We start from the raw sequence: 13,940 nt of genomic DNA, 5'->3' as shown, positions 1-13,940 counted from the left end.
ACTTGAGCGTCGGAGTGAGTACGCTTGCACAAAGCCAAGCCCTCGCCTTCGTTCATTGTTGCGGGAGAGGCCGTGAGGAACGATTGAGACCAAAGGAGAATCCAACTCAAGACATCATTCAACAAGCCAAGGGTGGTAACTATACTTGCTCGGAATTACACCCGGAACAATTGGCGCCCGTCGGGGGGAAAGACACTAGAAGCTAGTCACATTCATTCCCAAAAAAAAAAAAAAAAAAAAAAAAAAAAAAAAAAAAAACCCACCCAAAAAGCTAAGAAGATGTCAAAACAACAAGACGCGGTCGTGACCGACGAAACCCCATTCCACCAGGATGACACCTTCAACAATTCTGGAGTCGTGCAGCCCTCCACCGGCGGGGTAATCCAACCGGAGTTCGGCATGCCAATAACGCCGGACACGCCGCTGCCAGCCAACCAGGTCACCATCATGGGACATGTGGTTGACATAGCGAAGCTGAAAATGGTCCTGGACCTAATTAGTAATACGCCTGCTCACACTGTCACGCCGACAAGAGCGACGGAAAACGCCCAGGAGACCAGGGCCCAAAACGTGACTCCGAGAAATTTGAACGGAGCATTGGGAGAAGCCGACCCAGCCAAGTCGCCGGGGGAGCCCAAAGTGGGCGTGGTAGACCTAAGTCCTTCCCGCACTCATGGGAGGACAGCGTCCCCGCAACACGAACGAGGCTTACCCCGGAGGAACCAGAGGAGTCCGACTCAGCAGAGTTGGAGAAGAAGTCCGAGTCGAAGAAGAAGTCCTTCCCGCTACGAGGAGAGGAGCCGGATTAGGAATGCGAGGAGCCGATCGCCGCGCGTCGTTCGATACGCGGTCAGACAGCCCCTCAACGCCTACGTCCTAGACGTCCAGGTGCCAACTAAGCTCAAGTTACCACCTCTATCATACAAGGGAGACAGTGATCCAGCCGACCACGCCCGAGGCTTTCGAGTCTTACATGTCGGTATGGGAACGACTGATGAGGTCCGTGCCGAGTCTTCCCGACAACTTTGCATGGGATGGCTCAAAGTTGGTACAAGGGGCTTCCCGACGGCTCGGTATACTATTACGCCGACCTAAGAGACGCCTTTCTAGCCCAAAGACTCTTGCAACAAGAGAAGGGCCGTGGAGACATCGGACCTCCTAACTATCAAACAGGAGGGGGGCGAGTCTCTACGAAGCTATGTGAAGAGGTTCGACGGAAAGGTCCAGCAGATTCGAGAAATCAATCCCGAATTGGCGGCCTTCGCGCTGATGAAAGGCCTCCCAAGGGGAGACTTGAAAAATGAGCTCATCAAGTGCGGAGGCCTGAACTTGGATGCCGCCAGGAGGATGGCCGACCAGGCCATCAAGGTAGAAGACTATCACAAGACATGGGTAGGCCCCAGCGAAGCCGAGCCCTCCGAAAAGAAGAGTCACCGGGAGGACAACCCGGATGAGAGGCGCCGTGACAACAACGGGTCACGGTCCGATGAAAGACGCCGTGAGAATAATAGGTCACGGTCGGACAAACCTGCCAGGAGACAGGACTCGACGGGCGCCGGGTGGAGTTCGGGAACGTACCACCAGAGGCGGTATAGCGATAAGACCCCTCTCGTCGTATCGCCCGCCGAGGTCTTTGCCCCGAGCAAAAGCGAGGGCCGAAGTGGGAAAGACCCCCAAGCCAAAAAGTGACGGTGACACGAGCCAAGATCTTTGTGAGTACCACGGCCACACCGCCATCTAACCAACGATCGCCGCATCTAAAGAATGCCATTGAAGAGCTGATCCGGAAGGGAAGCCTCGGCAAGTACGTTGCCAAAGGCCAAAAGACTGACACCGACGGCTCGGGTAAGAAATCCGTCTTGAACGGATAGGAGTGATCCATGTTGTCATCGGGGGCAACGAGAACGGAGGGTCCGCTCATGGGCACAAACGGCACCTGAACGAGCTATATCGGGCCATCAACTTTGTGCCCAACACAAATGATCCCCGCTTCCAACATCCCCGATATAACCATCGGAAGGAAGGACTACGAAGGAGTCATCGCTCCCTCACAAATGAACCACTTGTAGTCAATTTGGACATATCCAACCACCTGGTCAAGAGGTGCCGATCGACACAGGCGCGTACACGAACATCATGTTCGGGGAGTGCTTCCTCGGCCTCGGCCGAAAGTCAAGGACTTGAGCCCTGCACCAACCCACTATACACTTCTCCGGGGCCGGCTTGGTACCACTGGGATCAATCGGACTCCCGGTGACGTTCGGCGAAAAGAATGCGGCTAAAAGTGTCCTAGGCGAGTTCGTGGTCATCGACGGCTCGTCCGCCTACAACGTTCTCATAGGCCGGGTCACCCTGAGCGAGGCTGACGCAGTGATGTCCATCCGGGCCCTAACACTGATGTATGTCTCGGACCGGGGGAAGCGCATAAGCTCGTCTCCAAAGACGAGAATGACGAGGTGGTCAACGTCCGGATAGCCGCCGAGGATGCAACATGCAATCCCTCAAAGTGGCCAAGAAATCGAGAAAAGGGAAAGGTCTATCCTTACAACAGAGGGCGACCTCATGGATGTAACTAGCGGTGACTAGGACGTTGTGCCTTCGACGATCCATTAGGACGCTGGTAATCTCGGGAATAACCTATGTAGCGGCGGAGGTGTCCAAAACAGCTGTGGGCACCCCGACGCATGTTTTTACCTAAATGAAAAATCATCCAAGTCTTCCATCAAAATGTTCGCTCTTCCCATAATCGCTAGAAAGCGTGACGCCGACTCACACTTTGTCATACCGACAAGAGCGGCGATCTTTATCGATAGAGATGTCGGCTCACACTTTGTCATACCGACAAGAGCGGCGATCTCATGAAGAAACAGCGCCGTCGCAGTCACCCCAAGTAGTAGACGCCACGGCGACCCCCAAGAGGTTGGACGCCGTTGCGCCTCCAAGTGGTAGATGCCACGCGATCTCATGAAGAAACAGCGCCGTCGCAGTCACCCCAAGTAGTAGACGCCACGCGATCACCCCAAAAGGTTGGACGCCGTCGCAGTCACTCCAAGTGGTAGACGCCCGGCCTCTCATGAAGAAACAGGCGCCGTCGCAGTCACCCCAAGTAGTAGACGCCACGGCGATCCACCCCAAGAGGTTGGACGCCGTCGCAGTCACTCCAAGTGGTAGACGCCACGGCAATCTCATGAAGAAATAGGCGCCGTCGCAGTCACCCCAAGTAGTAGACGCCACTAGCGATCACCCCAAGAGGTTGGACGCCGTCGCAGTCATTCCAAGTGGTAGACGCCACGGCAGATTCATGAAGAGGCAGATGCCGGCTCACACTGTCACACCGACAAGAGCGGCAATCACGACCATCGCAGTTGATACTCGCAAAGCAATCAAAATGCCTTAGAAGCGTTAACACAATTGAGATACGCGCTCTAGACCGCCTCGGCCGAGCCGAGGCGGAAACAAAAGAGACACTCAATTAATAACGTAAGGAGACAACCCAGACGAAGACAGAGGCGCTAAAAGTACAGTTGACGCTCAAACACTAGCGCAAGAAAAAGAGGTAAGGTAAAAACCTCGGCCAGCCGGGAGAAGCGAAGAAACGAGCTCTTATTAAAAAATGTTCAACTAATTACAAAAATTACAAGGACAAACCAAAAGACAAAAGGCTACGGATATCATCTCCCTATGTCCGCCGTTGCTCGCCATCGCAGCCGTAGCGAGACCTTCTTCAAGGGGCAACCCAAAGAGCTCCCTCGGCCCTCGGCTTCAAGAAATTGACCTTAGCCTCGGCCGCTTTTTGCTCTATCTTCACTCTCGCCGCCTCCTTGACCCTCTCCTCCACGGCTTTCTCCTTAGCTTCGAGCTTATCGTCAAACACCTTGTCGTATTTGTCCCACGGAAAGGAACCTTCAAGAGGAAAAAGCTCCTCAATTACTTCCCTGGCAAATTGCTTCGGCGGATCCCGGAATCGGAACACGTGCCTCGGGAGCATTTTGGTTTGGAGCATCTCAATGTCGTCCTCCTTTTGCCTGATGATGGCCTCCTTGCTCCGGATCACCTTCCCCTGGATCTGAAATTTGCTCCTAAATTCATTCCTCTGCTGGAGATAAAGGTCGGCATGCCTCTGAACAAGGTCACACTTCTCCAAAGAACTTTGCGGCTTCGGCCGCTGCGGCCTCGGCCTTGGCTCTCTCAAAGAAGGACCTCCTTTTCGGCGTCCTCCCGAGCTTTCTCTCGGCCCAATAGCGCCTTCTCGGCCTCCCCTAAGCCTCTCGCTCATTGAGGAGATCCAGGCCTCGCCTTCGCGGCCACCTTCTTAGTGACATCAAGCTCAAGAGCGGACTGAGCCACGGCCTTCTCTTGCTCTATAATGCGAGCACCGCCGCCTCGTTCCACCTCGCCAGCTCCTCGACCAACCTCGCACCTCGCGCCACGAGCCGGGAGGGGGAAACCTTCGGGATGAAGGGTCAACGGTGACATTTCGATCACTAGTCTGCGGTCGGGAAAGAGAAACCTTCTGGGATGAAGACCCAATGGCGACGTCATGATCATCAGCCTGCACGGGTTTCTCTTCCACTTGCTGCTCAACAGGAGCGGCGACTGACAGCGGCTGATCTACAAAATTTAAAGAAAGCATCAGTATCAACATACATCGACATGCCGAAGAGCCTGTCACCGGCAGCGCCCGATGAACCGGCTAAATCTGAGCCACCGGATAGATCAGTACCGTGCTTGGCCTTCTTGGCCGAAGGGCACATCTCCTCGTCAGCAGCAGAAGCAACGGCAGCGGTAAAGGTCGTCTGCTTTCTCTTACGGACAAGGGGAGACCCCTCCTCCTCGTCAGAATCATCCCCATTAGAGATGTAAACGATCTCCACCGCCTCCTTCTGAGCAGGGGGGATGGGGGGTGGAACTGATGTCGGCGCCACCACCGCCGAAGACTTTGTTCTTCGCGTACGGCGCGGCACTTGACTAACGACCCTCGCCTGGGCTTCCACCGCATTCAAGCGTCTCAGCTGCTGGTCCATAAGCTCATTCGGCGACGTCCTGCGGTCATGGGTAAGAGCCTTGGGATGCAATTTAGCAACGGTCTTATCTTTGTGCAGCCCCATTCTCCGGAGGATATTCTCAGACAGGTCCGGCCCAAAGTGGTCTGCAAAGGAAACAAAGCAGGAGTTAGGTGGAAGAAATAAATCAAAGTTCGAAGAACAAGAACATTGAGAGCGATGATGGGCCTCGCACCGACCCCACTCACCCCGCGCTAGGGCAGGTATGAGACCGACATAGCAAAGCGGCTCATCCTGAAGAATGATCTGCGTCGGGGGAATCCATCTTCTCGGCACCCCACTCTCATCCGTCTCAAAGAGCCTCATCGCCAGCTTCTCATCCGCGTTAAGGTAGACACAGCTGGCATCCATCTTGAGCTTCTTGTATGAAACCCACTTGTCACGCTCCGCCTTAGTCTCGCACCGCAAATTAACCGGGTGCTGGAAGGAGCGAGGCAGCGGATAGTCATCCGGCACCTTAACGTACACCCACCGATCCCTCCAGTCCTTGCAGGAGGTAAGTTTGTCAACAGAAGCATAACCATGCTCCGTTTGCACACTGTACCATCCGACACGGTTAGATACTGATGGCCGGAGATAATGAAGCCGGCGGAATAAATTCACTGTCGGGGCCTCTCCCTTGAAGAGACACAGCCAAACAAAACCGACTATGGTCCTCATGGCCAACGGGTGTAGTTGGGCAACGACAACGTTCATGGCTCTAATGATAGCCATAACGTACTCATGTAGCGGAAACCGGAGCCCGTACTCCAAATGCCGCATGTATACACCAGTATGACCCGGGGGAGGACAACAGACCGCCTGACCCTCCCTAGGAATAACGATCTCGTACCCCTCGCCAAAGAAGAAATGGTCCTCGAAAAGTCTCTCGCCGGAACAACGGGCAAGCTTATGGGTCCAAGCACAGTCAAGGCTGACCTTACAAGCGTCGCCGTGATCCATAACGCGCTGCCTCTCCTCATTAGGGCGAGCCTTTTCAGCATCATCACCAAAATCGTCATCAACCTCATCGGAGTCATCCCATTCCTCCAAAACTCGAGGATCAACTTCAGGAGAAGGAGACCTAGCACCCCCCGGTGCAGAAGTACTAGCCCCGGCGTCGACAGAGGACATGATAGCAATAGTTACTTAAACAAAATAAGAAGGAAGTTTGTTTGTTTACCTTAAAGAAAACACTCGCCGGAATAACAATGCTGAAAAATCGAAGACAAAGAAAACCCTTGAAAGTTCAGAGGAAAATTTTAGAGAATGAAATTGGTGGCCAAATTCACGGGATAACTGCCCTATTTATAGGGAAAAGCCCATGAAGAAGGACCAATCGAGAAAACAGACCCATGAAGCGTCAACCAATCGGCGTGCGGACACGTGTCGGACATGCAACCACGGATGTCAATCGTTGCAACGATTAGACGTCAATCAATGCAACAGTGACCAAGCGTCTTCAACACGCCTATTCATATCTCCTTGCCTATTCACCTTCCTCAACAAATTCCCAAGCATCTGCTCTCCGCCGGCCACATAATCAACCAAGCTGAATAGCGCCGGCCGGGGGCAATCAAAAACAACCGGCACTCTTAACCCTGGTCTCGGCCAGCGTCACTTCCTTTTCCACATCGGATGCCCTTTACGCATCCATGTGGAGGGGGGATATGGTATGGTACGGCCTAAGAAAGACCAGGCCGAGGCAAAAGAAGCCGCCGCAGAAGAAGCCGATGCAGAAAATTTTTTACAAATTACTTGCGCAGAATATACGCTCAAATATACATCGGAGCCCATACCACGGCATAGACTACGCTGGGGGCAAATTGATGGGGCATATTCTGCACCGCTGACCAAGTCAACATGATTGAGCAAGGTCAAAGATATCCACAAAGAAGTCAACGACTTGGACAATCTAGCCGATGCACCCATCGGCCCGTCACTGGTCTCGGCATGGTAACCGCCAAAGGGACACATATCCGCGTACTCATATCCAAGACCCCTCGGCGGCGAGTCAACAGGATCCGCCGGCCAGCCATAGGCCTCTCGGCCGAGGGGTAGATCAGTCTTTCCACCTGCTAGCCACTTGGCCACTTGGCCACTACGTGACAAAAGGTGAAAGCCTATAAATACTCCTCAACCTTCATTGAGGAAAGGATCCCAACTAATCCACAACTAAACCTAAATACTCTATTCATCTGGTAATATCTTCCTTATCTCTCTACAATACACATTCAGCCAAGTAACAACTTATCTCTTAAGTTTACTGACTTGAGCGTCGGAGTGAATACGCTTGGCACAAAGCCAAGCCCTCAGTTCGTTCATTGTTGCAGGAGAGGCCGTGAGGAACGATTGAGACCAAAGGAGAATCCAACTCAAGACATCATTCAACAAGCCAAGGGTGGTAACTATACTTGCTCTGGAATTACACCCGGAACACGCCTATTAGTTGCACCCAAGATGATATGAGATATGCCCTTCGATTATGCTAGAATCGATCTAAAATTTTCTGTAAAATTTAGTTGTTTTTGTGTTCTTGTGATGAGAGAGAGAAGGTCAGGTCAAGAAAAATCATTAGGGTAGAAATAATTCTCTCCCTTTCTTTTATATAGACCGAATTACCAAATCAATTAGGAAAGATATTACTCTCCTAATTTTCGGCCAATGTTGACCGAAATAAGGAATAAAATTTCCTTATTTTTGGTCTTTCCAAAAATATATAATATGTGTGTTAAATTGTCATCTAGTGAGGATCGAACCCATGACCTCTTGGCTTGTGTACCCTCACTATTACCACTATGACACATTCAACTTGTTGATATTAAATACAACTGATTATATTTAACTACGAATTAACAGATTAATTCGTCCAAATTAACCTTATATATATTTAATTTAAATATAACTTATTATATTTAATTTACGAATTGATTAATTGTCTCAACTTAATAATATTTAATTTTCATTAAATAATTATCTCATCAACACATTGACTAACTTTTTAGTCATTTTGGGCATCAATGTAATTATATTTCTATAACCACATTTCTCAAACACGTCCTATAGGTGTGACCTTTAGGGACCAGTTGATCACCGCCATCTGTATGATAATAACGTCAAACTTTCTAGCAAGCCAACCGTTATTAGGTAAACGTTAATCAACTGATTAAATATACGAAGTATACCCTTGTGAACCTGTAAGAGATTTACAAATGTTATCACACTAATTTGTAGAGGACACCAGCTCCAACACTCTAAGGCCATTTTGATCTGGTTATATCCCGCGTATCCATCCATGAAGGATAGCAACGCGTGATCTGCTGTATTATCCACTAATATGTCGATATGTGGTAGAGGAAAGTCATCCTTATGGCTTGCTTTGTTTAAGTCTCTAAAGTCAACACAAACACGGATTCTCCCATCCTTTTTGGGTACGGGTACTATGTTAGCTAGCCAGTCTGAGTACTCGGAAACTTTGATGAACCCGGCTTTGAATTTTTTATCGACTTCTTCTTTGATCTTGAGAGCCCATTCTGTCCTCATTCTTTGAAGCTTCTGTTTCACGGGTTTGAACCCTGGGTTGATTGGGATTCTATGCTCTGCAATCTCCCTGTCGATCCCTGGCATATCTTTGTAGGACCAAGCAAAAACGTCTTTGAACTCGTGTAGGAGGTCTATGAAATTGGCCCTTTCGGTGGGGCTCAGGGTTGTCCCTATCCTAAGTTCTTGGGGTTCTAGTTCAGTTCCTACGTTGATGGGTTCGGTATCTTCTATCACTGGTCCCCCTTCCCCCTCTTGTAGTATTTCTTTGGCTATGTAGGGAGGTATTTCGACTAAGTCAGGGTCAGGGTCATTCTCATCATCACCGTAAACAGAATTGCATTCAAAATAACACGAAGAGTAAGCAGAACCTGATTTATTCATATTAAGATTTGAGAAAAGTTGAAACAAAGAAGCCATCTTTTCTGTGGTCAGTGGCGGTAAAGGGACAGCAGTTGGGACATTTCCCGAACTATCGTTGCTATTCGATACTAGACTAGGAGAGACGAGGGGAGTGGGAATGACGACAGGAGGAGACTCTCTAGGAAATTCTCTAGACTTTGACTCTGACTCCGACTCCGAATCGAATTCATCGTCTTTTGGTTCTCCTTTGAACATCTCTCCTTCTCCAGTAGTGAGCTTGAAGAGTCTTCCTTGATAGTTTGTCCACTTGATCGATTTTCTCCATCCTTTCTGCTGATTGGTGTTGATTTATGTGATTAACGCGGTAGGGTTGAAGTGATCATCTTGAAGTATCATAGTAATGATCTCGTCCTGCGCGGCTCTAACAAATCGATCTTCTCCAAATAGTAGGCTCACGGCTTGTTCGTCTAGGCAAGGTGCTTGACGAGTCTTGACGGTAGGAACCGTTTCTGGAGGGATGAAGTAGCAATCGTGAAAGATCTCGATTCCGGCTAACTTCCTTTCGAGATAATGCCAAGGTTCGGGAAATCCATGAAAGGGTTCTTGATTTCCTTCCCTAACGAAGTACCCATTTAGGGTAGGGAGATAGGGTCGCATTTGGATTCCCATATTCTTACGGTTTTGAATTTGAGTGAGCATCTCGAGAACTTCCTCTTTGGTGGGTTTGTATCCTAATCCAAGGGGTATTCTTCGTGAATTACCCTCCTTGTAGGAGGTAATGGTGCTCCTTCGGATAGGATTCAAAGGCATTCCTGGGAAGTATCCCTGGGTTTTGAGTATGTGGTTGACCACTAGGTTAGAGTATGGATTGAAGTATAATGGTGCCAATTCACTCTCTATGACATTTATGATAAGGAAGCCCCCAAGCTCATGTACTGGATCTGTAAGGACATGATTGCTTGACTTCTTTTAGATGATTGCCTTGATGGGCGACGAAGTGATCGTCACCACCTTATCATTTAGTGGGATTTTGATTTTCTGGTGGAGTGTGGATGTTATCGCTTTGGAAGCGTGAATCCAGGGTCTTCCCAGAAGTATGTTGAAGGATGCCTCAATGTCTACTATTTGGAAATTGACCTTTCGCTCAATCGGCCCTGTGGCTATGGTTAGGTCAACGAGTCCCACCACCTTTCGTCGTGTACCATCATATGCGCGAACACCTTGATTGGTAGGGGTCCAATCTGATTCTTTCATTCCTAATTTGTATGCCGTTTTCAAGGGTATGACATTGACTGCGGAGCCATCATCTACTAAGGTCATTGGCACATTATTCTTTAAGCAAATGACGGTGATATAAAGAGCCAAGTTATGACTAGCGCCGAAGGGTGGCAAATCCTCATCCGAGAAAGTAATAGGATTACTTGGCTTTGGTGATTCTTGGAATACCAAGTTGACCACGTCGTCGGGTGTGGAGTTATATGCCACATTTAGTTTGGCCAAAGCTTGCAGCAAAGCTTGGCGATGTGGGAATGAGCTTGACACTAGTTGCCAGACTGAAAGATCAGCCTTTGTCTTTTGTAGTTGCTTGAGTAGATGGTCGGTAGAGCCTTCTTCATTATCACTAGGTGTGACTACATTGGTTGGACCGTTTGCTATGGGACCATTTTGAGAAGTATTTTGGTATGGGCGCCATGAACGAGTGAGGTGATCTACATCTTGATCTTCACAATTCTGGACTATTTCCTCACTGATTTTGACTGAGTGGTGTTCAGTGAGATACAGATCTTCGTCATCGTCAGCCCATATTCCATTGATGGTAGCAAGTTCCCTCATTCTTATGATTTCAGCTTCTAATTGGATAATCTGGCCGACTAGTTCATCAACCATGGCTACTACTTCTTGTATTGTGGTGTTTTGAGAGAAAACTAGTGGTGCACGTTCTTTAGGTGTTGCGTTGGGGCCACGTAAGGTTGCCACTGCACTCTCTAGTTCCAAGACTTGCCTATCCACACTTTTTTCCCATGCGATGAAATCAATGATGGTTGGGGAAATGGTGGAGTAGTTCCCTTCATTTTCTATTGCATGAACTTCATCTTCGACTGGGAAATGAGATGTGAACAATCTATGGTAGATTCTTCATTTGTAATCACTAGAACTCCAAGAGGATTCTTAGTGTTGTTAGGCTTACCTCCAGGTGGTATTGGTAGGCGACCGTCTTCAATCATGTCTTGAAGTACATTTTTCAGTTTGTAGCATTTCTCCGTATCATGTCCCTTACCTCTATGGTATTCGCAGTATGAATTCTCATCCCAGAACTTGGATTTCTTTTCTGGTTCAGGCGTAGGGCCTATGGGTTGAAGTTTCCCAAGTTTCATCAATCTTTTCAGAGCGTTGGAATATGTGTCCCCTAGATTTGTGAATTTCCTTAGAGGGGTACTCTTTTTAGATGGCTCAAGGAGATTAACTTCATCAGTCTTGCTAGTAGAGCCGTAAGAACGACTTGTTGAGCCTTGATATCCACGACCTATCGTTTTGGACAAGAGCCCTTTGCGAATGTCATCTTCGATCCTTGTCCCTAGTACGGTCAAATCTTTGAAAGTCTTGATGTTTTGATACCTCAAATGATTTGCATAGATGGGCTTTAGGTTGTCCACGAATTTTTCCACAAGGGTAGCCTCATCCGGATGTTCAACAAGTTGAGTACTAGTCTTCCTCCACCGACTTAGGAAATCGGTGAAACCTTCTTTGTCATTTTGGGTAAGAACCTCTAAGGTGCGCATGTTGAGTTGGATTTCAGCATTATCCGCATATTGGTTAGCAAACTCGATTGCGGCATCGTCCCAAGTAGCGATTTTCTTGTGATCTAGTGAATAGAACCATTGTTTTGGGATGGTGTCAAGAGATGAAAGAAAGATCCTTAAGAACATCTCGGGTTTAATGCCTTTGATAGACATGCAATCCTTGAAGGCACGGATATGGTTCAAAGGGTTTTCATGCGCCTTGAATTTAGGGATATCCGTCATGTTGAAGTTGGTTGTCAACTTGGAACTCACGGCCTCATATTTGCGATTATTCTCCCTATAAATGTCATCCCCTTTAAGATACATCAATTGCTCCTCTAAGTATTGGAGTCGTTTTTCAGCTGCACTCATACCCATGGGAGGGTTTTTATCCCCGAAGTCATTCACGAAGTCATCAACGATTTCACTTTCTCGAGGAGGCATCCTCGTTTCCACGACATATATTCGGCCCTCAATGGTGTCAAGGCGATCATACACTTGGTCTTGAGTAACTTGGAGACGAGCTAGCGCGGTTAGGATTTGATCATTACTATCCTGGAGTTGATTGAAGTTCACGTCGCTTGTTCCAAGCATCTTGGAAACTGAATAAGAGATCGACGATGAATCAAAACACGATCGATCACTCTAGCACACTTACTTGAAAATAAATGTTTTGACTCGTGAAGTGGGAGTGTGCCACTTGTGTCGGTGAGCTTTGAGGAAGTGACAAAGTTTGAAAAAATGTTGGTCCTAGTCAACTTTAGTGTAGTTGTAGGAGTGGACTCGAAGTGAGGTTTTTGAAATGGGTTTTGAGGCCCGAATTTTGACTCGATATTTGGACAGAGTTTCTGCTTGTTTTACGCTAACAGTAGGCCCAAGTTTGAAATTTTACATGTTAAAGAAGGATTTTGAATTTTACAAAAGTCGTCATGGTTTTATTTAGAAAAGGGTGATCACGTATGGTACAAACAATATACATGCATTATAACGGGATGTTGAGTGCATTTAAATGGGTTTTGGTTTAAAGGGTGGGTTGTCACACCGAACAATCAAACCCGAAGACTATGGAGAGGCTCGTACCAAACAAGAGTAAGGCCGATTCCTAGTCCATTTCCTCAAGTAGTGAAAGTTCTTGATACAAACAAGAGTAAGTACCATGGTATGGATGACATCAATCGCTATCCATCCTTAGGCCCAAATAAGAATTAGGACCGTTTAGACGGGACGATTGGTCGAATGGGTTGGGTTGGGCCTAGGAAGGCCGAATGAAACGATCTAGGAAGACCGAGTTATGAAAACCGACAATTGTCTTATACAAACTATTCCCTAACCTTGTTCAAGTTTCACCCTTTTGGCTACGCGTAAGTGTATTATTCCCAGCGGAGTCGCCAAACTGTGGACAATGGGCCCACGGGGGGGCTTGGGAAACAAGCGTTTGCATTTGTGGAGTCGCCACCAATTTATTGTGGAAAATTGGAAACCGTTCGAATACCTCGTGTCATGTCAAGACATAAAGTAGTGACATGAACACCAAGAACTCGTTACCCTTAGCATTCTATGTCTAGAATGACTCTCATAGATGTCAATGAACACGGATGTTCACAGAGATCTGGAGTAAGGGGTGAGGGTACGTATTAGGAAGCTCTTTTGATCGAACACCTAATATCGCCCGCCTCGATAGCGGCCTCTACTAATGATTAGGGAAATTGTCTATACTCGATATATTGTCGATTATATGCATGCAATGCAACATCCAACGTTTTAATCCTAACATGGGAGAATTAAACTAAGTCGGTGAAACAATTAATTTAGCATACAATTGGGTCGAATCGGGATTTAAACTCAATTACATGTGGAAGCATACAAGCAATAGAAAATACAATGATAAATACAATAAAGGAAAATTACAATAATGAAAATTACAATAATTACAACGGGTTTAATGATTTATGTCGAAAATACATCTAAAACGGATAATTTGGAAAAGAAAGAAAGAAGAAATGAACGAACAGGAATTAGGCGATAACACGAATAATAGTAAATTAAATACGTAATTAATAAACTAGGTCAAGGCAAGAACGTAAGTTCAGAGACAGAAGTCAACCAGGAACAGGCGCAGCAGAGCTGCGCCCTCTGAAAGAGGCGCAGCAGTCACTACGTCTGTTCCTTGGCCCAGTTCTGGCTGTGAAGCCGGAATTGCAAGTCATTAATGTTC

Source organism: Silene latifolia, chromosome 4 (genome assembly GCF_048544455.1).
Source record: "Silene latifolia isolate original U9 population chromosome 4, ASM4854445v1, whole genome shotgun sequence".
Classification (NCBI taxonomy): Eukaryota; Viridiplantae; Streptophyta; class Magnoliopsida; order Caryophyllales; family Caryophyllaceae; genus Silene; species Silene latifolia.
This window is presented reverse-complemented; position numbering follows the sequence as displayed.